Source organism: Silene latifolia, chromosome 1 (assembly GCF_048544455.1).
Source record: "Silene latifolia isolate original U9 population chromosome 1, ASM4854445v1, whole genome shotgun sequence".
In the NCBI taxonomy this organism is placed as follows: Eukaryota; Viridiplantae; Streptophyta; class Magnoliopsida; order Caryophyllales; family Caryophyllaceae; genus Silene; species Silene latifolia.
This window is the reverse complement of record NC_133526.1, coordinates 155100923-155123578: the sequence shown is the minus strand read 5'-3', so window position 1 is coordinate 155123578 and position 22656 is coordinate 155100923.

Genomic DNA, 22656 nt, shown 5'->3' with positions numbered 1-22656 from the left:
GAAAAAGTTGTCAAGTGTTGAAATGCCAAAAATCAAAAAGAAATGGCAAAAGAAAGTGTTCTCAAATGTCAAATGCCACAAGAAATTGGGGGAAAGAACAAACAACAAAAGCAAACTCCCAAATGAAACTCAAATACTATCGATCCCTGTATCCATCATATCCACTTTTGTGCATGGTAGAGAGGGGACGACCCTTCTTCTTGTCTAGGCAAGAGGGGGAATTCCGCGATCCTCCAGTGTTTCTAACACCATAAGGAGTCTATTCTTGACAAAAGCATTTAACGATTGAGGACAAAGGTACCCTAGCTTGACACAACTTGGAGGTGATTTATTGGTATCCTTCTAGGCTTAGTAGTTTGAAGAAATTCCATCTATGAAGGAGTGTGTACCCTTGAATTGCTTCCCTTGTAGATAATTTCCGCCACTTAGATGAGGAAAGTGGCTATTCTTTTGTAGATACATCCATTACTTGTTTTGTGTTCTTTAATGCTTGGATGTGTCGCCATTTTGGCAAGACCCACCTTGCCTTGCAAGAAGGCATCCTACCTCATGGTTGTCTTGTTGTGAGTTGAAGGGGCGGAGTGAGACCCGCTAATTGTCTCATATCGGCTATGTTATTAGGTTAGTTTAAATAAAGGTCTAGTTTTAGTCACCTCTTTACTCGGGACGAGTAAAGGTTCGGTTTGGGGATATTTGATGTGATCATTATTTGCGCACATTTAGTCCCCTAATTGAGCCTATTTTGCATACTATTATAACATTCCATGGCCATTTTATCCGTCAAAACCTTCCTATTTGCTTTTCTATCGCATTTCATGTGTTTTGTAGGAAAGAAGATAATAAGACGGAAATTCCCGTCTTTCGTGCGTATTTGGAAGCTATTTGATGATATTAGATGGACTAGTATGAAGAGGAAGCGAGAACTAAAGACCAATCGTACAAGAATAAAAAGAGAGTGAAGAAAAAGGATTCTGTGACAGAAGACGGGCGGATTCAGCACAAGACGCCCGTCCTGAAGTGACAACCCGTGCGTCCCAGCAACAAAGACGCCCGGATTCCTCCAGAGAATCCGAGCGGATTCCCTTGAAGACGCCCGTGCCCAACCTCAAGAATCCGCTCGTCTTCCTCCCAGGACGGACGGACCGCAACATCTTCCGCCAAGATGCCCATCCTTCCAAAAAGACTAGCATTTCCCTGCTCTAAACTCAAAAGTGTAATTACTAATTTAGCCTTAGTTAACCTAATGAATCCCTACTATAAATACCCCATTTGTAATAATCAAAAAGAGAGGTTCCCATATTAGAAATTCCTCTTAGATTAGATTAGGAGTAGATTAGAATAGATTACTCTTTAATCTTTCCACAAATTACACATTAATCTTTCCATAATAATTGTTCAAGTTTATTATTCAAGTTTATTATTGGGTAATTGAAGATTATTGAGTTTATTGGGAGATTGACAACCTTCCATTAATCAATCAAGTTCTCCTTTTTTATTCCTTGCTTTATTATTTGGATCATTCAAGTTTGGTATAATTCCTTTACTCTTTAATCTTTATTGTTCATTTCTTCATTCTATTATCATGTTTATACTTGTTGTGATGATTGACATCATTAATGACATGTTTCCCATGATAATGAGTGAGTAGTCTTTTAGTTAGGATTAGTGGGTAATTAGGGGAAACCAACATGGGATTGATTCATGCTTAATCTAATATGTTCACATGATTAAATTGCTTGCTTGTTGTGATGTCAACTTTATGCACATGTTATGTTTGATGAAATGCCAAGCCTATGAATCCTTGCATTTACAACCATCTCTTATCTACTCAACAAGACTTGTAAGATATAAACCAACTCGAGTCTTGTTAGACCATGCATAGAAGTTGATTAGGAGGAAAGTAAGTCGACTTGTAGGTGTTGTACAATCTAATCGATTCGGCTCCGGGACCCAACTCTTCCTAAGAACCGTAAGACATAAACCAACTCGGTTTCTCCACAACATTAATTGCTTGCAACTTTGTGAACATGTTTGTATGATCAACACCATGAATCCCCTATGACCCCATGATATCCTAGCACTTTTAATCATTTGTTTACATCCTTTTTTTCATTGCTTGTTATACTTTATTGCTTGCATTAGCCTAGAACACAACTACAAACCCAAACAAATCGTCACACTAGCATAAATTGAGATAGATAGACTTAGAACCCAAAGCACACCGTCCCATGGATCGACCGCGACTTACCGCTAACTAGTAGTTTGTTGAGTATTATAAATGTGTTTTGATTGGGTGTACAACGACACGCCCACGATCAACGTCACCTCATATAAGCAAGTAGGGGCCAATACTATGTTAATCCAGTTCACTTAAATAGGGTTCAACATTGTCTTGACAACCTATTTGGAAAATTAAAGCATTAAAGAAAAGAGTTTTGAATAAAACTCAAACGATGAATGCATTATCACATATGTAAAATTGATACAATATCAATTACTACATAATCTATAATTCATTTTTAATCTTGTATACAGTTGATCATCTCAATTCAATTGAAATGGTATGACTTATCATGCTAAGCCTATGAGAAGGCTTTGGTTAGTAAGTCTTAGCAACACTTTGCACTTTCCTAGCCTTACTATATACTTTTCCTTTTGTTATGTACAATCTTTATTATAAAACTTTTGCGTACATGTCTAGATCTAATCTAGACATAGGCTCTCTTACCTTAGAATAGCTCCCACTGTCCTCACAGTGTGTAGGGATAGGACTTTCGGTTATTGGAACGAACTACCATAGTTCCTCCAATTTACAAAACTGAATCCTAATATCATCCCTTCATACTTGCCTATCTCATTATTGCAAGTGTACTCAATTTCCGTTGTGTATATCTCATTATTTAACTTCCTAGGATGTTTCTAGCAGATATCCTCCTTAAATAATATAGCCAAGATGGTTCTTCAACCATCCCTATGTGTTTAGAATATGGTTTTTGTGTAACCCCTTGCACATAAATCCATCTCATTTCTAAATGCTTAGCTTCATATCTTTAGTACTTCCTTGGTACTAACTAATGAACTATGTGGCTATATATAGAGACATCTCTCAAGGATTCGATTTGTAAAATCTCGTCATACTCCAAGAGTACGAGGTTTAAGAATGGTAATACATCTTAGCGTAATGAATTAATCCCGCAGCGGAAGCAAATGGATTCAATTTCTTCATGTTCAATACTTTTGAACTTGTTAAGATTCTTATTAACATAAGAATATTTTATGCTAATATTGTGACACCCCCATACTCCAAGTGCCTTACCAGGACCACTTAAGGTATGAAAACGTCACCATCTCGGTTACCTGAGGCAATGATACTCAAATAGACAATAACGAAACGTATTAAATGATAATAAAGTTTACGTGATACAACAAAGTTCCAAAAACTGTCAAAAGGAATACAACTGTTCTCCAAAAACCACAGTACTCAAACAACTAAATAAAACACAGCGGAAGACTCTAAGACCGATGGTGACTCCACCCCAGCTATCCCTCGCATAGGCCATCATACCTGCTCAACAACTGCTTACCATCCCCGAATGGATCACCACAGTTTTTAAAATAATTAACGGGGTCAGTACTGATTACATAAAAACAAATGCCACAATGAAACAATATCACAAACAGCTTAAACCAATCTCTAGTCTCCATCTCCAATCTCCAGACAACTGACTACACACTAAAGTGTGTAGCCCTGCCAGAGTACCCATCGCAACAAGTACTCCTCGCCGCCAGTGGGGGACCGCAGCCGTTCCCACCTAAGCCCCGCTCATCTCCATCGAGCGATAAAACCAAGTTCATTAATGTGCACATCCCTTCTGTGGCGGGTTCCACAAAAGGCGAATCAAGGGCATGAAGCCACTCCCGCAAGTGACTCCACTCAGCCTAGGACACACCCCGAAGATCACAGACAGATACACAACCAATCAACAATATACAACCAACAACTATCAAAATCAAACCAATGATATAATTAACCAACAATCACCATCACAAACACCACACATTATGTAACCAATACTGAGTAGGGAAACCCTACTTGGAAAGCAAACACCAACAGTTGATCAAGCAACTAAATCAGAATCTTTCCTCAACGAAACCTCCTCCTATAACATACATACATGCAATTACTACCACATTCATATAAATCACCCAAAACTCCCAATATCACCCAATTAGGGTTTAATCAATCTTAACAAAACATTATAAAAATTATATAAAAAGCTTACCCTCGACACAAGGATCACAACGGCGTAAAGAACAATGCAATCCGACACTCCTAGCCTTTGGATTTGCTAATAATGCGGCGAGAATAATCAACGTAACTTCTAATCTTCCCTTTGAAAGGTTTTTGAGTGTAAAAGTGTTTTAAGAAAAGTGTCGAAAGCTTTATATACTAATCCCGCAATATTAACAAAACCCATCAATCATCGCCCGTAAACTCACTTACTCGATCGAGTAAGTGACTTACTCGATCGAGTGCCCCTTACTCGATCGAGTCCCCAACTTACTCGATCGAGTACCGTACAGGCAGTCTACTGTTTTGCGTAAAAAGCTACTTACTCGATAGAGTAAGCCCCACTCGATAGAGTACCTTAAGACACATAAAACCTTAGTATTATAGTCTTCCTTGCTTAAAAAGAATTTCGTCCCCGAAGTTCAAACCACAAACAAAAACAAAACACACTAACATCACCCCGACACAACAACATAACCAAAACTGACCACAAAACTCAAAACACACCTCCCAAAACAAAACTCAACCTGACTCAAGACAACTACTAACTGTACTAGAACCAACATAAAACATGCAAAAACTTGCAAAAACTCTATGCGACCATCTCCTACCCCCCTAAAAGAAACAAGGTTACATCCCGTAACTATACATACTTGATAAAAAAGAGATGGATACCGCTCCCTCATAGCCTCCTCCGCCTCCAAAGTAGCCTCCTCAACCTCATGGTTAGACCAAAGAACCTTAAGCAACACTGTCTCACCGTGTTTTGTTTTCCTAACCTTACGATCAAGAATCTGTTTGGGCACCTTAAGATAAGACAAGGACTCATCCAGCTCGATGTTCTCTACCTCTAACACATGTGATGGATCACTAACATACTTCCGCAACTGAGACACATGAAACACATTATGCACTCTATCCAAAGCAGCTGGTAAAGCTAACCGATAAGCAACCTCACCCACACGATCCAAAATTTCATAAGGTCCGATAAACTTCTAGCTCAGCTTCCCTTTCTTACCAAATCTCATGACCCCACGCATAGGAGACACTTTCAAAAGAACCTTGTCCCCAACCTGAAACTCTATGTCACGACGATGTATATCGGCATAACTCTTTTGTCGATCTTGGGCCTCTTTCATCCTTTGTCTAATTAGCTTAACCTGTTCAACCATCTCCTGTACCATCTGTGTTCCTAAAATAACTGCTTCAGCACTATCATCCCAGCAAATCGAACTCCTACATCTCCTCCCATACACTGCCTCAAATGGTGCCATGCCAATACTGGTGTGATAACTGTTGTTGTAAGAAAACTCCATCAAATCTAATCTCTGCTCCCAGCTACCACCAAAATCCATAACACAAGCTCGCAACATGTCCTCTAAAGTCTTGATGGTCCTCTTTGTCTGGCCATCTGTCGCAGGATGAAATGCAGTACTCATCTTCAAAGTAGTCCCTATCATCTCCTGCAACTCTTTCTAAAAATGTGATATGAACCTCGCATCTCTATCGGACACTATATTCTTAGGCACCCCATGCAAACGACCCTCCACCTCTTCCCCGGAAGAAATAGTGGCACACTTGACAAGGGACGCCCCTGACTTGAACAACCCGGTCGTCTTCTCTGACGAGGATATCCCTCCCTTCGGAGTCAATCATAACCTTGCCCTGTACATTACCATACAATGTCTCAAGAAGAATGTGCCCATGGTCTTCGTGGATGACGGATCCGCAGTGAATGTCATTCCCCTCAAAACGGCTCACAAGCTGGGCATCAAGGAAGCTGATTTGGTCCCAACAAATCAAGGAGTACGCATCTACGACGGCATTCGTCGCAAGGTCGCGGGGCTTATCACTCTAACTGTCGCAACCGGACCACTGGAAAGGCAAGCCAGTTTTCAGGTGGTCGACATCGACGCCTCCTTCAATATGCTCTTGGGACGTCCCTGGATCCACGCCGTCAAGGCAGTTACCTCAACTCTCCACCAAAAAATCAAGGTCCCCTTCAACGGGAAAACAATCACGATTCCTGCTTCCCCGATCAAAGCTGTCACGAGAAAGGGAATAGCCTCCCAAGCTATTGAGGAGGACCACAATGAAATGTGGGGATTCCAAGCCGTGAATGCCATAACTGATGAATCCACACCCCTTGATTGTGACTCGTTCGCCAACCTCACAGTCAACCGCATTCTGATGCGCCAGGGTTACTTCCCGGGTCTACCCCTCAATCCACTGATGGGCACCTTACCTCCCTTGAAACAGGCTAAGGTCCCCAACATTCCCTTCGGACTAAGATATGAACCTACCGATGAAGATATCCAGGAGATGAACCTCCTAGTTCGGAAGCGCAAGAAGCACGGGGTTATCCTCCGTCCATATCATCTGACCCTAAATGGATACTTTGTCCCCGAGGGAGAGTCTGAGCTCTACCATGGCTTTCCGGAGACGATCTATGACTCTGTGGCCAAAACCAGGTACCCGGGTGTGGAAGTCTTCCAGGACTGCTACTTCATCCCCGACAACACCGAAGCTGCATCAACCGAGTCTAAGCCGTCCTCATGCCACGACGGACAAGCTGTCACTCTCCTCTTTGGAGAAGATAACATCAAGCACCTCGACTATGAGGATATCATTAACATCGCCCTGAAGGACTATCAATTTGACCCAACCGCCTTGATCTCCGACACTGACCTGGAGAAAGCTACACAAGGCTGGAGGAAGACCGTCAAGTCGACCGATCACCAAGGCCGCATTCTCAAGATCACAACTGCAGAAGGCCCTATGTTCAAGGAGGGAAGTGAAGAAGAATATGAATCTGAGTCTGAGTCGGAGTCAGAGTCTGTCATAGCTCCTAACACTCCTGATGTCCAAGTCAAGGTCCCCTTCCCGCTGTTTTATCACAAAGTCGTGGCAGATTCAGAGGCTGAGTGTACTTGGGTCATCCCCACTCCCATGAAAGGTGACAACCTGGAGCCTGTTCCAGGGTCCACCTCCTCTGCTGTGTCGCCTCTGACTGACCATGAGATGTCTGTCCTCTCCGAGATTTTCGCTCGTGTCAACTTAATGAACGCTATGTTTGCTTATGACTCGTCTCAATTTAACTGCAATGCAATTCTGAATGACTATGAGGAATTTGACTTGAGTAACTACCCACCTCACCTAGTCAAATAACTTGACAAACGGGAAACCAGAACCCCCATCATTGAGGAGACCGGACCTATTAACGTAGGAACCGACAACACACCTCAAGAACTTAGGATAGGGACAACCCTTGACCCCTCGAAAAGACGACAGTTCATTGACCTCCTCCACGAATACAAGGACGTGTTCGCCTGGTCCTACAGAGATATGCCTGGGATCGACAGGGAAATTGCGGAGCACCGGATACCCATTAAGCCCGGAGCCAAACCCGTGAAACAAAAGTTGCGCTGTATGCGTCTTGAATGGGCCCTGAAAATCAAGGATGAAGTAGATAAACAGTTCAAGGCTGGTTTCATCAAAGTGTCTGAATACTCTGACTGGGTGGCCAACATCGTTCCTGTACCAAAGAAAGACGGGAGAATTCGGATTTGTGTCAACTTCAGGGATCTGAACACGGCGAGTCCAAAGGACGCCTTACCTTTGCCACATGTTGACATTCTGGTGGACAATACTGCCGAGCACGCTCTCTTATCATTCATGGACGGGTATGCTGGGTACAACCAGATTAAAATGGCTGAGGAAGACATGCACAAGACCGCATTCACTACATAGTGGGGTACATATTGCTACACGGTCATGCCTTTCGGTCTCATCAACGCCAGAGCTACCTATCAAAGAACCGCTACCACTCTCCTACATGATATGATGCACAAGGAGGTAGAGGTATATGTCGATGATATGATTGTCAAGTCAAGAGAGCGGGACGGCCACATCAGCGCCCTTCGGAAATTCTTCGCTCGTCTGCGGAAATATAACATGAGACTAAATCCTCAGAAGTGTGCATTCGGAATTACCTCCGGAAAACTCTTGGGACATGCCGTCAGCAAAAGAGGCATTGAGATTGATCCAACCAAAATCAAAGCCCTCCAACAAATACCTTGGCCTAAGAACGAGAAGGAGATTCGGGGATTCCTCGGCCAGGTCCAATACATCAGCCGCTTCATTGCCAAGCTCACCATGCACTACAACAAATTGTCACTTGCGCCACGAATTATGCCACAGGAATTTATAATTCGTTGGTAAAGTTTTCTTAGCCACGGAAAAAACTTATTCATTATTTTGGAAAAAAATTTATGCCACGGGATAATTTTTCCCGTAGCAAAAAGTCACTTTAGCCACGAATTAGGCTACACCCGTGGCAAATAATTTTTTTAGCCACGGGCTATGTCACACACGTGGCGAAAGTTTATTTAGTCACGAATTGTTCCGTGACAAATATTTTGTCAGCCGAGAACTAATAAACACCCGTGGCGTGTATCTTTTCTGACTTAAATCTGAATGAAATTTAATCAAATATAATAATATGAAAATTCATTTAAATATAAAATTTTAGAAACACTTTAATTAATTTAATTAATATTTTTATTGTTTTATGTACTTTAATAAGAAATTTTGAAATTTTATAAACTTATATGCAAGCAAAGAAAAGTTTATCGCCTAAATTTTTTGATTTTTTTACAAATCACATTTATGTTTGGTAGGTTTTTTAAAACAATAATAATTTAAAAAAAAAAAATTAATATATAGTTTTGTTTATTAAAGTCGTGAATTTCTTTTAATTTCTTTATCTTTTTTTAAATTAAACTTTATAATCTTGAATAACAATCTTAAATGATTGTATCACATTTAAAGATATAACATATCAAATTGAATAAAAACCTTATTTGCCATCTATGTTAGAGAAATCTAAAATTAATATATTGTTAAACTATTTCATTCAAAATTTGATTTCCAACTTATTTGTAGGATATTTCTAGAAAATTCTGAATTTGATATAAAATTTATGGAAATTTCTCGTGGTACCCTTGAACTTTGCCAGATTACACATGACACCTCTTATTTTATGTTTCTACATATGGTGTCCTTGTGTTTACCGTTTTCATTACTAGAATACCCTTTGGCGAAATTTCGTCATAACGCCGTTACTCTTATAAGTAATTTGATGAGTAATTAAGTATGTTATGTTGTATTGTTATATTATTTAGGTACTAAATGTTATTTTATTAGACAAAATAAGGATTTAGGTATTTGATGATGAATTGATAATGCATTAGTTAACAAAAAAAAGGCGTCACAAGGCATATGAGTGCCGGCGTTATGACGGAAGTTTGTCAACGAGTATTCTGGGACTGAAAAAGGTAAACACAGGGGTACCATATGTAAAAACTTAAAAAAAAGCGTACCATATGTAATCTGTCAAAATTCGAGGATACCATGAACAATTTACGTAAAATTTAACTCGCTGAGAAAAAAAAGTTCCAAATTTTTTTCATTGAAAATAAGCGCATTACAGAGAGAATATAGAAATTATAATAATTTACAGTCACATTTGCAAATAATGTGAAATTTTGAGAAAAGAAACGGTAAACGATAAAAAAGAGAAATCGGTTTAGGAAAATAAGCGATTCTTTTGTACAATAGTCTTTTTCGTGTTTTTGGGGTAAAAAAGTGACTACTTTTTGGTTAATAGGGATCACTTTGTGGAAAAAGGCATTTAGTTATAAAAAGCGGTCATTACTTTACCAAAAAATGGTCACATCAGGTACGACGGTTATACAATATAATTTGCGTAGAAAAATATACGAAAAAATGAGTACATGAGAAATGAAATTAAGAATGTCGATAAAGAAAAGAAATAAAATTTTTTTTTAGGAAAACACAATTATGTTTACTTTTTGGAGAAAATGGTTTGATGACTTCGGCAAAAAAATGACGTCAAAATCATTAGTCAGGAGGTTACTATCGAAAATTTAATTGTTTCGGCCAAAATAATGTTTTTTCCGCAAAAATTTGTAAATCATGTAACATTTATGTAATTAAATAGTACTAAAGGTAAGATTTGAAAGAAAAAAAATAAACTTAAAAGGATTCAAAGTGCTAATTATATCAACAAAGTTAGCATTTAATTTCGGTGGCACATCAAAAGAACTCCACAGTTAAGCGTGTTCAAGTGAGATTAGTGTTCGGATGGGTGACCTCCTGGGAAGCCTCTCCGATGCTCACAAATGCATGACCGGCGAAACCAAATAACGTTCAAATGAATCAAATTAACTAGCGAAACAATTACCTTGATTGTTATGATTCCGTATATTAAAAAAAATATCCATTGTGAAAAATAAATAAATTATTTTACGTTTTATTTATTTAATTTTCATATATATTGTTTACCACGGGAATTATTTTTTCGCCACAGGAAATTTCTTTGGCCACGGGAGTTATTAGCCACGAGAGAATCCGTGGCCAAAAATTCAATAATAGCCACGTTCTTGTTTTTCCCGTGGCTATGTCTTTGCCACGGCCACTTGCGGCACGGAAGGTATTCCCGTGGCAAAATGATTTAGCCACGGAAATTTAGCACTTGTGCCACGAATTTAGCCGTGGCCCAAGTGCTAATTTGTAGTAGTGATGATTTGTGAACCGATCTTCAAGAAGCTTCGCGCCTCCGATCACACTGATTGGGACGACGATTATAAAAAAGCCTTCGATAGGATAAAGGAAATCTTATCCAAGCCTCATGTCCTCATGCCACCTCAACCGGGGATTCCTTTATCCCTATACCTGACTGTTACCGACACAGGCATTGGAGCAATGCTAGCACAAACAGTCGACGGCGAAGAACGAGCCATCTACTACATCAGGAAAAATTTCATTGAGTATGGTCGGGACAAAATCTTTCGGTAACTTGTCGTTAGGAGCACCTAGACCAAAACACAATTTATAACTTCACAAACAACACTACAATTAGTAAAGAGGCAAGTAAAGGTCGGATCCCAAGGGACGGGAATTGAGATGAGATTTCTATTGCAACTAGTGGTGTCTTAGCGGTGTCACAATTTGGGTTGATGTAGAAGGTCACTAAACTAAATAGCAATGAAAATAAACAAGCAAGATGAATTAAAAGGGTTGTAAACAATTGATAAAAAGCACTAGGGTGTCATGGGGTCATAGGGGAATCATGGGAATTGATCATACAAACATGTTCTCAAATTATAAGCAAGCGATTATTGTTGTGATGGATTGAGTTGGGTTATATCTTACAATCCTAGGAAAGTTTGGGTCCCGGAGCCGAATCGATTAGATTGTACAACACCTACAAGTCGACTTAATCTTCCCTACTCAACAACATGCATGGTCTAATGAGACTCGAGTTGGTTTATGTCTTACAAGTCTCATTGAAAAGATAGGTGATGGGTAAAAAATGCAAGGATTCATAGGCTCGCATTTCATCAAACATAACATGTGCATGAGTTGAGATCAAAACAAGCAAGCAAATAAACCATGAAAGCATATTAATTTAAGCATGAATCATTCCCCATGTTGGTTTCCCCTAATTACCCATTAACCCTAGCTAGGTGACTACTCACTCATTATCATGTTGAACATGCTAGCAAGGTTGTCAATCATACTAACAAAGTGAAACATGATGAATAAATAAAAGTAGTTAACAATAATTAAAAAGGGATTAAGAGAATTATATCTACTAATGATTCCAATAATAAAGCAAGAATAAAAGAAGTACTTGATTGAGAGGTTGTCAATCTCCCAATAATAACCCAAATAATCTTCAATTACCCAAAATAAAGGATGAACAAAAGAGAGATTAAGGAAATAAAACTTGTATTAAAACTTGATTAATTGTTGATTACAAAACTAAAGAGAGATTTGATTGATATTAACTACACTAAAGATTGCTAAGAAGAACATGCTCTTCCAATTAGACTAATGGGGTATTTATAGTGGGGATTAGGTGAATTAGGGTTAACTAAGGGCTTAAATGACGATTAAGTCCCTACTTAAGGAAACGCCGGTATTTTTAGAAGGATGGGCATCTTTCTTTGAAGCTTGAAGAAACGAAGTTGTGCTGCCTTGGAATCCGTGCGTCTTAGGCACGGGACGGGCGGATTCAGTGGTCTGGGCCCCGACGTCTTTGGGAGAAGACGGGCGTCTTCTGGATGCTGCTGCCCGGGCGTCTTTGGGAGAAGACGCACGGATTGTGGCTTGGTGGACGGGCGTCTTCTTGGGAAGACGCACGGATTTTCATACAGCGTGCTTTCTTCTTCTTTTCTTCCCTTTTCTTCATAAAATCCTTGGGGATTTCCTCGGGGATGCAAGGATCTTTCCTCATCATTGCCCATCTACTATAGTATGTACAAAGGCCTTCTAATCTTGTCTCTCCTTGATGCTTGGTCATTGAATTCAATCAATTTAGTCCCGTTTTGCCATGAAAATGAAAGGTTTGCACTCCTTTCCTACCAAGGACACAAAACCTCAAAGAATATGCAAAACTGCAAAACAAAGAACTAAAGACAATAAATGACCCAAATATGCACTAAAAAGCATGGGAACAAGGCTAATTCGGGGGCTAAATATGCTCTAATTATGGTCACATCAGAGTATGAGACAAGGTACACTCAACTAGAGAAGACATGCCTTGCCCTAGTATGGTCGACAAAGAAGCTGCGGCATTACATGCTCAGCTACACGGTCCACATCTACTACAATATGGACCCAATCAAATACATCTTCGAGAAACCCGTACTAAACGGAAGGCTGTCTAGGTGGACACTCATGCTGTCCGAATTTGATCTCAAGTTTGTACTCCTCAAGGTTATCAAGGGAAGGGCAGTCACCGATTTCCTGGCAGAAAATCCCGTCAACGAGGATCCAATGACTGACACATGGTCACCTCCTGACGAAGACATCCTTTGTGCCAATCCTGACGCATGGGACCTATACTTCGACGGTGCATCAAATATGAGAGGCTTCGGGGTAGGAATCCTTCTAATATCACCAGAGGGAGAACATGTTTCGATATCGGTCAAACTAGACTTCGCCGTCACCAACAATGCCGCTGAATATGAAGCATGCCTCATCGGCCTACAAGCAGCCATCACACTTGGCATCAAGAGACTGAGAGTCCACGGCGATTCCTCGCTCATCATCAATCAGGTGTCCGGATCATGGAAAATCCGAAGTGACAACTTGGCTCCCTACCGAGCGAAAATCAATCAAGAGGCCGAGTTCTTCGACCAAGTTAACTACTTCCACTTGCCACGAGAGAAAACTAAATTTGCTGATGCCCTGGCAAAACTTGCCCCGCTCGTCAACATACCTGACAACATGACATTGATGCCCCTATGTGTCGAGAGAAGGAGCGATCCAGCTCACATTTGTACCATCAACAACGACGAGGAAAACCATGATGAACCCTAGTACCAGGCCATCCTTAACTACAAAACCAAAAACGAATTTCCTCCTAACTCTGACCCAAGAGGACAAAGAGCCATCCGTCTACTTGCATCACAATTCATGATAAACCGAAATCAACTATACAAAGGAACACCCCAAGGGATTCTCCTCCTTTGCATTGACCATCACAAAGCCAAAAACGTCATGGGGGAGGTTCACGACGGAGAATGTGGTCCTCACATGAGCGCAATGATGCTTACTCGGAAAATCATGCGGTTAGGTTACTACTGGACCACCATGGAAGCCGATTGCCGTAACTACGTCAAGCATTGCCACAATTGCCAAATCTTCGCCAACATACAACATATACCACCATCCCTTTTATACACTATGACATGACCCTGGCCTTTCTCAACCTGGGGCATCGACATCATCGGGAAAGTCAACCCGGTAGACACCAAGGGGCATTGCTTCGTCCTCATTGCCATCGACTATTTCACCAAATGGGTGGAAAGGCAATCACATGCAGTCTTGACCGCCAAACAAGTGGCCAAGTTCATCCAAAATAACATCATTTGCCGATATGGGGTACCCCATGAAATCATCAGCGATCAAGGCTCTCACTTCCGGGCGGAAACAAAGACCTTGCTGGACAAATACAAGATCAAACGACATCGATCATCCCCCTACCGTCCCTAAACCAACGGAGCGGTGGAGACAGCTAACAAAACTCTTGTCACCATTATCAATAAAATGCAAGACAACTACCGCGATTGGCCGAGCAAACTCCCATTTGCACTCTAGGGATATAAAACCTCCTTTCGAACACCGACATGCACCACACCCTTCTACCTAGCATAAGGTATGGAGGCGGTTCAACCGGTAGAGTAAGAGGTCCCTTCTCTACGCATCCTACTGGAGAGTCAAGTCCCTGAGGCGGAATGGACCCGTCGAAGGTACGAACAACTCACTCTTCTAGATGAGCGGCAGCTCAACGCCTTGCACAACGTCCAGCTATACCAGCGACGTATACAACAGGAATTCAACAAGAAAGTCAAACCCAGGAACATCAAGGAAGGCGACTTGGTCCTCAAATCGGTCCGAGCACCATTACCCGTCGATCCGAGGGGGAAATTCAAACCCAACTGGACCGGGCCATACCTGGTCAAGAAAATACTTTCGGGGGGCGCTGTGAGACTGAGTGACCTAGACGAGGAGGATTTTACAAACCCGACCAACCTAGACCAAATCAAGAAATACTACCCTTGAACCGTAGCAACCAACGACCTAACCCTAGTTTTACAACTAGCAACCGCTTTAACCCTTTTTAACTCAAGTTCTTCAACGCAAATAACTTTATAAAACATAGGCAATCCCCTGAACTACGAGCATGGTTTGATTTCACCTCTTCAGGTGGATACGTAGGCAATCCCTCTGATACCTAAGGGATACAACCACAAAACCCAAATAAATTTATAAAACATTTCGAACTAAGATCATGGTTTGATTTCACCGCTTCAGGTGAATACGTAGGCAGTCCTTTCTTACACAAGAAGGATACAACCATCCCACAATCAAAAACAACCGTCCCCATAATAAAAAAAAAACCCCCACATACAAAACATTCCCATCAAAAAAAGAAAGAGAAAACCATTCCCTTTCCCACAAAAATATACAAAAAAAGCCTTTCTCCCTTTCCACAAAAATTCCACTTTCCCAAGTGCAAATGTTTAGGACGATTCAAGCCGAATTGCCTTTACAAAATGGATGGAAGAAACGAGCGTTCACGATTTCGACACGAGCAATCCTCTTATTTAATTAATAATGGGAGGGATTACAATTTCAATAACAAATAAAGCTCGATGAGTCTACAACTTGTCAAAGCTAAGGTGTCGACTAAAACACCTCACATAATAAAACTAGCACAAAACACACAATACATAGCTAGTACAACATAATAAAAACTCACAACAATAATACAACATAATAATAAAGTGTGTAATGGAGGTCTTCACTCTTCCATTCTACCCTTGCCTTTTCCCTCGGGGTACATCTTCCCCTTGTTCTTCTTGTTGGCCTGCCTAGCATGGATTTACTCCTCGGAACGGATCCTCAACGGATTTAAGACGGTAACGGCCTCCGGTCTAGCACAAGACCCCATGTTCGGCCCGAAACGAGCCTATGCACGGCCCACCATATTCTTGGGACCCGAGCTTCTCCTCTTTGGTGGCCTCATCACGTCCGGGCTAGCTCCATCAACATAGTCCTCAAAAAAGGCACGGTTGGCCTTGCCAACCTCTCGATACTTCAAGTCAACAACCTCGTCCTTACGAAATTTGGACCTCTCTTCCAAGGACGGAGCTCTTGACCACTTGACATAAGCGGGAGTCACCCATGTCGTGGCAATGGGGTTTGGTACCTCCCAAAGAGGCCGATTGGCCCACCACCTTTCAAAGACCTCCACAAGCTCGGAGTTTCGGATAACATTCTCTTGGACAAGGGTATCTTGAGCGGGCACCTTTTGTTGACGCCCCATTTGCCTCATAAGCCTTTCGGGATAAATGAAGGAAGCAACCTTCAAACCCACCACCATAAAAAAACGAGGACTAACACTCGAAGCGGGCAACCCCGTGAAGGACCTCAAGTGCCACCATGGCACCACCTAACGGATGTGAGGGCCACCCTCCTCCGCCAATATCGCGGCCCAATAAGCCTCGGTAGAAGCAAAGCTATCCGAGCACAACTTCTTCCTCATAGTAAGGTGACCGAAGGAATAAGAAGAAGAATCAACCGGAGGCTCTACATACCTTAGCCTCTCCAATAACCACACTTGGAGGATCCTTGGGGACCCAATGAAGAAGCTTCTCCACAAGAGCCTTCCTTGTCCAAAGCTTGGATGATCTCGCCAAGCACCAACCATGATGGATCTCTACCATGCTCCATTTGCTCGACCACATGTATAAGGGTCATGCAACCATAGCATTTCGTCCCCTCTTTCTTCAAAACATCAACAAAGAGGTACACATGGACAAGGCAAAAGGCAAGAGCCCTTCTCCTAGAAACCTCCGAAACATTGGCATCTAATTGGTTTGAGAAGATGTTGATAAGAGCCAACATATCCACACCATGTGGAGCAAGAAGAAAGTTGACTTGGCTTGTCGACAAGCCCAACATTGAACAGAATTTCTCCTTGTAGAACAACCGAGTCGGAGGAAGCACCGGAACACAACTCAGCCACCCACCAATGGCTCCAACTTCTTCGGCAAAAGGACAAGTTTCACCTTTCGGGAAAATGAAAACATGGTGTTTCGAATCCCAAAACCGAGAACATGCTTCGAGAAATGAGGATTGCACCTTGACTTGACGGAGCACCAACAACTGACCAACTCCCATGCAAATGAGTTGATGTTTTTCGGGAGGCGACAAGTCCCGGCACCATTTTCGCAACGCATTCTCAAAGGCATCCATGAAATATTTTTGTAGAAGAAGAAGAAGTTTTGTAGAGATGTTTTTCGTGTTTCGGATGATGAAACAATGAAGCACAAACATCACTATTTATACAAAATAATCAGCGCGTTTTTCAGAAAAAAGAGAGAGTTGCTTCCTATCGCCAAGCAGCTCGCGCCTCTTTGGGCCTGTTCTCAGGATACCCACCTTGAATTGTCCCTTTCAAGTTGTGTTTTCTCCTGACACCTCAAACCTCCCGCCGGAATGCTTGCGCCTCTTCGGGATGATCCATGACTTTTTTTTGTTTCCTCACACTCACATTTCCTTGCTTTCGCGTTTTACGAAATCCGACACGGTTTCCTTGACGCAGCTTTAAACATACGGATTTTTTGCTTTTTTACGCGTTTTTACCAAAAATAAAATCGAAAATTGATAACTCCACGTCAGTTTTCCTCAAAAATTTAAGCACTCACAAACTCGAGTCTTGATCTCACAAAAAAATCAAATCAAACACACTCGCAAAAATCTTTTCTAATATTCATCCCTGGCGGTTTGAGTTTGAATTTTTCGAGTCACAGTCATTTTTCAAACAATTTCGACACAATTTAATTCACGACACGAGTTAATTGCTCAATTTTCAAATTAATTCCTTTTGCAGTCCAAACGTGACGACTTGTTGCAAAAATTTTCAAAATATCCTTTCAAATTTCAAATTTCAAATTTTAACTTCGTGTCACCGCGGTTAAATTTTGTTTTCGATCAAATGCTTTTACGTGTTTACGTTTATGTATACGTGCTGCCTGTTGCCTGTTTTCTACACTAACGATGCAGGAATTGGCGCAAAGCAAAAGGCGAATTGACAGCTGACAGTGCTCCTCCGAAACACAACACAAAAAGCCAAAAATCACAAAATGAACCACAATCCAAAAACACATATATACAAACCGCCTCACGCAAAATACATCGACACACGTTTGATAAAAACGACTGACCGTACAAACAGGATCCAGTACAGACATTTATCATACAGACACTGGCCTAAGACAATAAACTGGGGGCTACCCGCCACCTACCGAACTAAGCACTCCCTATCCTTCCAATCGGAAAAGCAAAGGAGCAACACAGGGAACAGAGGAGCAACAGCGGAAGCAGAGGTGGTTACGATGACGATAACACCGCGTTCCTCCGCCATAACAAAAAGAAAAATGATGCCTAGCAGATTTTGGATGATGCGACAACCGAGGATCGCAACTCAGCTCGTCACCCTGACGTTGACCTCCAATCGTCAGAGTTCAAGAGCAAAAGGGGACCACGACAACGGACACTATCCCGATGTTGACCCCCAATCGCCAGAACTTAACAACAATCAAAAGTGGCAACATGGGATAACACGCCCGTACTGAACCCCACTCAACGGACATCCGAACCTCTGCAGACAACGACCAACGATCGATAGCCGATCATTGGCCGGGCAAAGGCCGCCAGGAAGAAACACAACCAAGCCTGTAACAAAAAATAGTCGTCTCTCCTCCTCCGGGATCATCCTCCTCCTCCAAGGCTTCCACAACAGGCCCCACAGGTCCCAAATGGTACCCTACAATCAAAGGCAAACAAAGAACGTCAGCCGGAATTTCGGCATTACGACGGCCTAAAATGGACAAATCCCAAAAAAACTGCAAAGAAAAATAAGGGCAATCCCGCCCAAACCCAACAACAAAACAATTCACAAAAAACGCACAAAAAAATGACTCGTCCTTCTTTTCAAGCAAAAGACGAGTCAAAACAACCACAACAAAGAAAACGGCACCCCAAGACCCATACAAGGTCCGCCAACAAACCAAAATACATTCCCTATACAATGGGGTATTTTTCTGCGGCTCAAAAAGGCAATTTCTACGCCAATTTGAGCGCAAACCGGTCAAAATTTCAAAATACGACCACGACAAGGCAACGTGATTTTATCACGCCTCAGAGCGACCTAAACTACTAATGGGGTCCATTTCAAGGCAAACTGACTCAATTCAAGCCCGAACAGGCGCTTATTTTGTCAGACATAAGACCGTCACAAATGAGAAAAATTCCAATTTTGCCCACAATACCCAACAAAGGTCCACAATGGCAAATACAGTCTTTCCCGACTACAATGAAACCTAGTGGGACCCACTACCCAAGCAAATAAACTTAGCATTGTGAGATGAGACAGTTTCTCCAACTCACTCACGTTTTTCGAGCATAAGGAGCGGGAACGGGGACCAAAATGCAAACTAAAGGCACCCCTATCTCCTAAACGGGTTTCTAACCTAATGCAATCATCAATTTCACTCGAAATGGGCCCAATCAAAAGCGCCCAAATCGATTTTCTAGGGTAAAATTTTCGCCCTAATTCAATTGAGCTAAAGGACCAACAAATTCAAATGGATTCAGGAGGAAATACATACCTTGAGATGACATTGTTGATAATGGCACGAATTGAAGCGAGCAAAGGTCCAACAATGGCGGATTTTGTTGTTTTATCGAGAGGATGAAGACGATATGAGAATGGTATGCGAACCATTCTCGCGTCTTTTACAGAAAAATAGGGAAGCTCCCTTGACTCGCCAGGTTGCTCGCGCCTCAATGAGGTGCTCCCTGCTCTTTCTGCGAAAATTTGGGCTTTGGCCCAATTTCCCATAACAAACTTCAAGTTTTCAATGACGACATTAAAGACCGTCATTTTTGAAATACAAAAATGATAGTGAAAAATCAAAATTCACTATTTTCCTTCAAATTTCAAAGACGACAATTAAAACCGTCATTTCCAAAAATGATAGTGAAAATTCAAAATTCAGTACTTCTTCAAATTTCAACGACGGCAAATAAAACCGTCATTTTCAAAAATGATAGTGAAAATTCAAAATTCACTATTTCTTCAAATTTCAAACGACGGCAATAAAAACTGTCAATTTTCAAAACAATAGTGAAAATCTCAAAATTCATTATTTCGTCAAATTTCAAACGACGGCAATTAAAACCGTCATTTTCAAAATAATAGTGAAAATCTTAAAATTCACTATTTCTTCAAATTTCAAACGACGACAATTAAAACCGTCATTCTCAAAATCATAGTTGGAAATTAAATTCCAATATTTTCACCACACATGTCAACGGCGGCAACATAAACCGTCACTTCAAACGTAATAGTGAAGATTCCAAATTCACTATTTCCTTCACATGTCAACGGCGACACATAAACCGTCACTTCAGACGTAATAGCGAAATTTAAAATTCGCTGTTTCCTTCAAAAATTCAAACAAACGGCGATTAAAACCGCCACTTTAAATTCAAAAACGAGTAGTGAAGATTCAAAATTCACTATTCCTTCAAATGTCAACAGAGGGCTCCCTCGCGGAACCCGCTTGTTTCAAAAACAACAGTAGTGAAAATTCAAATTCACTACTTCCACGGCGGCATCATGAGGCCGCTACGTTCAAAACAAACCCATCCGATGCGGCTATTCTCACGGTCAATTAACTGACCGCACCATGGCTGGCGAGCCTTACTACGCATCGCGGATAGCGAGCCCTCCTCATATACGCCCCATCCCTCCTCATATACGCACCATGGCTGGCGAGCCCTCTTCATGTACGCACCACAGCTGGCGAGCCTTTGTCCGCAAACGCGCAAGGACATATCCGAAGATGCCTTAGGTATGACTCCTTCTTATGGCTGGCGAGCCTTTGTACGTAGTCTAACGGACTTTAAACGACCCGCACGGATAGTCGACAGACTCTAAACTGTTCCCGACGACAGGTCCTCGGCTCGTACCCTCGAGTTGCCTTGGCGTCGCCCTTCCCGACGGCAGGTCCTTGGCCCGAATCCTTTCGAGCCACCTCGACGTCGCTTGGTTCTCCGGGTTATAATCTTCGATTGACCTGGGGGCTCTACTTTGACTTTCGCCCTGTCCAAGCCTCAGTCAAAGTGGGGGCTCTGTAGATACCCAGTATCTGTTGAGACTCCAACAAACACCCGATGATTATCGGACTATAACATGCTATGGAATCGCGGCGTTTGATCGACAGTTCGTGTACAACTTTACGTCGGAAAACTTAAAACGATTTTGAAAATAATACATTTCAAAACTTTTCAAAAGTACCTGGAGTGTTTAATGCACGACGAAGGGGTCGCAATGACACTAACTAGAGTCAAAACCGACACCAGACCAAAAACTGACTCAAAAATTCAAATCCCGACTCCAGCAACGAGTCAAACCGAGTCAACCACCAAAAACAAATCATTCAAAGCCTTCTATACTAAAAATTCCCGGATTCATGAATGGTCAAGTACCAAACATGTGACTATAAATCCTAGGATAGAACAAATTATGATTGCATTTGTGTGAAAGTGACAGGACAACTCGAAGACCAGCGACGTGGCTCGCGCCTCTTTGAGCAGCCCAGGTGGCCACGTCGCTCAAAACTCACACAACCACTCATTTTCCTATAAATACCCCTTAAATGACCCCATTTGAGAACTTACGCGAGTATCCGTCCCCTCTTTTCTCCCTTAAAAATCTCGACCCGACTTCCTAAGTCACAATCCGACGCGTATTTACGACCTACCGATCGTAAATACAAGCCTTACACATTGTTTGGTACCGTCATCGTACATTAAATCACTTGACCGACCACTTCGACCACTACACCGTCACTAAACTTAATAAAACACTCTTTTTACTTACCAAAACGGTGTTAAACCGAGTCTTTTTCCGACCAAACGAGTTGTTACACTTACGCCGGTTTCTCTCCATAACCAAACATGTAAGTATGAGGGTGTAAAAATCCTTCTTTTATCATGTCTTTACTTGTTTTATGACTATAACATGCTAAATTATGCATAACACGATCCAAAACATAGGATAGACGAGCCAAAACTGAGTTTTGGCCTGAGACAGAAGCCCCTTATTTTGCACAGAGGCTCGCGTCTCAATGGGGTGTCCAGGTCAGAAGTCAACCGTGTTTGTTCTCGTCTTTCCCCTTTAATCTATTTCCATATTTGTAATCGGTTTTTACCATTTCGAATATTTTCGAACCCTTTTATTTATTTTTACAAGTTTTAACCATAAAACGTTTTTCACCCTTGGTTCTTAATACTATGACGGTTTAATCCGTGTTTCGGTGATAATATTTGGTTAATAACATTTAAAAGGTATTTTAAAACCTTTTATTTCATTCCTTTACATTTTCAAAACAAACATATTAGTCGCCAACACAAAGTCATCATTGGTTCTACATACCATGCGGGAATTTAACCCGGGTACGATGATGAGTATTGACTAATTATATTCAAATGAACTTAAAACAATTAGTTCATAATTATTTTCAAAACTATTCATGCCAAGCTTGGCAAGTCGAACCCGACGCCGAGTATCATCAAAATAATGATGATTATTTGAGTCTCGTTCCTCAAATCAACAAACGCGGTCTAAACGGCCCTTTCAAACCAAATCGGCTCAAATACCCATTTTCAATACGTTTTACAAACGTTTTTCAATG